The sequence below is a fragment of the Triticum urartu genome, chromosome 6A (assembly GCF_056163025.1).
Source record: "Triticum urartu cultivar PI428250 chromosome 6A, HENAU_Tu73, whole genome shotgun sequence".
Lineage (NCBI taxonomy): Eukaryota > Viridiplantae > Streptophyta > Magnoliopsida > Poales > Poaceae > Triticum > Triticum urartu.
Genome location: NC_141878.1, coordinates 77,743,185 through 77,747,541, shown reverse-complemented (window position 1 = coordinate 77,747,541; position 4,357 = coordinate 77,743,185).

Sequence of the window (4,357 nt, the reverse complement as noted above, 5' to 3'; positions counted from 1 at the left end):
GTGTGAAATCAATACTCCGAGCAACTCGTTGCTTGGTTGTAAATGGACAATATTATCATTCTTAGCGTGTTGGTTATCGAATCGTCATCTTAAGATTGATCATGCTACCTAGTCCATATTTCTGGTGCACACTTCGATCAATGAGTTAGGATCGTGCCAATCCCTCGCTTATTTGATCATATCATCTTGCCCTAGAAAGCAGGATTATTCCCGAGCTTAATAACATATCGGTGGTTCATGATTTTCTGAATATCCTCTCTGAAGTATCACCGGGTTGTCCCCTGACCGTTATGTTGAGCTCGCGATCAAGTTGGTTTTCTTATAAACCACCCCTTCTCCAAGAATCTGTGCTGGATATCCCTGAGCTAGTTGGTTGAGCTACACAACAACTTGGAGAGTTGGAAGATGAAAGCTTGTCCCGCTTAGTTCATCTCCAAAGGGATATCCTTGTGTTTGTGTGTTTGTTGAAGAAAGATGATGTCTTCATCGATTGATCCTCGTGATCAATTGTCGGTGCCATTGTCTTATCCAATCTTTGATTTGTGCATGGGCTATCATCAAATCAAATCAGAACCAACGATAATCGTAATGTTGTCTTACTCGTGGTTGATCCCTCGAGCATACACCATTACATCTTTTGGTCTGACCAATACTATCACATTGTTCACATAATGGTGGAATTCCAGTGATATGGAAATTACGATGAGTTGCTGTTCAGCCCATCAACAGCATCTTGTCTCCTCCATGATTCATGTTGAACATTGAGCTAGTGTTGGAAACTTTTGTAAGCATTGCCTTCGTGTTCCGCTCATGAGGTATATGTTTGGGTGAACAAAGTGACTTTCTCCAAGTTCACGTGCATTAGGTGCAAGTTGCCGCCATGAATTTGAGAAAGTTTGTTTTGCTTCCTCTGGAATCATCCCAAGTTAGTCATGCATGTGCGAAGTATTCTATGGTTTGATAGACTGATCATCTTCATTCTGTATGTATCCCTAGCACACAAAGCCACTGATTGATTTGTTCAAGGAGAAGAAGTTCCTTCTTAAGAATCATGACTTATGTTAGGACTTTGTTATCCTCGATGATGGTTCCCCACTGAACTCGGTAGTGTTTTTATTATAAGACTACTACGTGATCATGCTTGTCTGGGACAACATGTTCACATGTGTTAGCAGAACCAGCTCATGTTTTGGAGCTTACTACCATAGTCCATTTCCCGAGAATCTCGCAACGTCATCTCGTCGATTTGTGTTGCAAACTTTCATTTTCTTCTAGACTCAATGGGTCTGGAATATCCTGTTACCAACCAGATCTGAATCTCAGGCAGACATGATGGTTGGAACTTTTCCAAGATCTATGATGTAGGTCCCCGACAAGGTTGATGTTCTGGCCGACACACCTAGCCAGAAGATCTATCATTGTAGTATCTTGATTGAGCTATTCGACCATCTTCTCCATGAGGATTTGGTATGACTTATTCCACAAGTTGTTCCTTATGGATTTTTGTGCTCCCGAAGTCCGGCCTTTACTTGATGGCCATGTTGATGCTTTTAAGCATTGACCGTGGTACCTAGTACATCAAGGAGAACATTAGAAGCGGAGTGCTAAATGTCTCTAGGTCGATCATCCAGATTTGCTTCTTTGGAATTGCTAAGGAAAAACCTGAGAAAGTGACGTCCTCCTTTGCATATGCATCCTCCATCACCGTTTATCATGGTAGTACGATGTGTTGCCAGGATCCTTGGCACGGATGTTGGTAGAACCTTGATGAATACGGAAATGCTCAAGTTCTTGAGAGCACGCTCGGTCATTGGGTTATATCCTCGGTATCACTTGGAATGTGCCTTCCATTGCCGAGTTGTCCTATAACTCTAGTTTCCTCTCCAAACTGAGTATGCCATTCTTTCGAATTCATTCAAATGATCAATTTTGATTTTCCTTAGGCTGGTATAAAGAGTTTCAATGATCTCTGTATCAAAAGTAATTCTTTTTGCCACTTAAGGGAATAATTCTACTAGTCACCTTCCCCGAGGTGTCCCATTATGGTGTCATGGGCAACTTAACTCCTCGCTACTTTGAAACCCCCCTCACCATCTATTTAAGCGCCGAATTGTTGCCTACCAATTTGAACCTTTGTCATATGTTTCTCATCCATCATCTCCGATGTGTGTTTTGCATCTCAGCTCAAGGGATGTTTCTACGTCTCATTCCGTGAGTTGATCTTGTATCCACTCTTGTGAGGTTGTCTTGCTCTCTTGTCGCCATGTTGGATGAAGTTCTCGAAGCAAAGATGTCAAGATCAATATGATGCAATGAATTAACATCTTCGAGAAGAACAATTGGATCGAGACGATGGTGTTAGCTTTGTGTCCCCTCTGTCTTCTTACCTCACGTCTTGAATCTCGGGACGAGATTCTTGTTTTAGTGGGGGTGAGTTGTCACAGCCCTAGATGTTGCTTGACATTAGTTGCCTTAAAGCATCCATGCATCATGTTTATTTTTCAATTGAAGTTGAAATGGGGATGACAAACCCTAGCACCAAAATTAAGTCAAATAGGTTCAACTTAAAAACATTTTCAAGAACCCAGAATGCTCTTTAGAAAAGCTCATCATTTTTGAATTGGTCTAGAACCTTTGACAAAAATGGTGCACACCTTTCTAGGTCATTTATGGATTTTTGAATTAAATCATAAGTATTTGCATTTGGACATTTAAATCCTATAAATAATTTTAAATGTCCAGATAATCTTGAAAGTATTTTAAGGTTGTTGGAAATAATCCAAACATATGCCACAATCATTTTCAAGATTTTTTCAAAATGAATTGGTATTTTTACTAATTCAAAACAGAATAAAAGTAATAGAAAAACTGAAATAGAAATGGAAAGAGAGAGAGAGAGAGTTAGTACCTGGCCAGTCACCTAGCCCAGCTCCTCCAGCCAGCCCAGCCCACTGGCAATTGCTAGTCGTCTCCCACCTCTGCCAGAAGGCAGAGGCGTGTCGCCCGCGCGTGCACCGGACGCCACCTCCTGCTTCCACCTCCTGCTTCCCCCCCGCCATCGACCGAGCGCCTGGAGGCGCCGCGTAGCCCCCCTGGTCCCACTCACTCACTCCCTCGAGCTCACCCCCTCCTCTGTTCTCTCTCTCGCACGGTCCGAGCGCCGCCGTCGCCGCCGACAAGCATCACCGCGTCCACTGCCTCCCCATCGCCTTGCCGACGCATCCAGAGGAACCGCCATCGCCTTCTGCGTCGTCTACACCAACCCACTTGACCGCGGGATCCCTGTAGCGCCGTCCCCGAGCTCATCCTCAATCTTCGGCCGCCCACAACTTCATCGTCGATTCGCCGCCGTCCGTGCTTCCCCGACCTCACCGGTCTGCTCGTATGAACCGCGGTGAGCTCTGCCACTGTTTCCCCTGACCCCGTGGTCTATCCCTCATCGTAGACGTCGCCCCCATGAGCTCTGAAGCTCGCCGGTGCTGTGATTCATCGCCGTCATGGCTAGGGACACCGTGGCTTGCACCTGAGCTCGTCATCGTGCTCGGGTTGCTCCCAGGAGACGAACGCGGCCACTAGATCGCCTTGCCGTGCATCGTAGCGCCACAACTGTCGTTGCCCAAGCTCTGGCCGCCACCGTTGAGGTCGCCGCCGCTGTTTTCGGCCACTCCAGCCGCTGACTTCAGCCCTGTTGGATGCGGAAGAACGCCAGCTATGCGTAGAGCCTCTCCGCCGCTTGTTTGGTCACCGGACGACAAAACCCGACGCCCTCCGCCGCGTCTGTCGTCGCCAGCAGCGAGCCGTGGACCGAGTCCGGCGGGTTTGAACCTGCTGACCAGGGGTTTGACCTCCCCTGGCTGACTGACGTGTGGGCTAGGCCCCTTTTTAATTACTGTTAGATTTAGTTAGTACTAATTAACTTAGTTAAGTAAATTAGACACTGACATGCGGGCCCAGGCTCTAATTAACTTAAGTTAGTTAGTTAGTCACTGACCAATGGGCCCCACTGGTCAGGTTTGACCTGGACGGCTCCTGTTGACCTGCTGACGTCAGCATGACCCATTGCTGACGCAGTAATACATTTTTTGGATTTATTAATAATCATTAAATTCCAGAAAATATCCAAAACTTTGAAAAATCATAGAAATTAATCTATAGCTCCAAATGAAATAAATTATATATGAAAAATGATCAGAAAAATCCAATCTATCCATCTGTACTATTTTCATGCATGTTTGAGCAAGTTAACATCACTGTTTAGGATGAAACATGATTAGGACAAATTTGATAATAGATTTGGAGTTGGAATTTGGTCTAGCTTTGAATTCCACTTCAACCAAAATGACTTCCTGTTGCATTA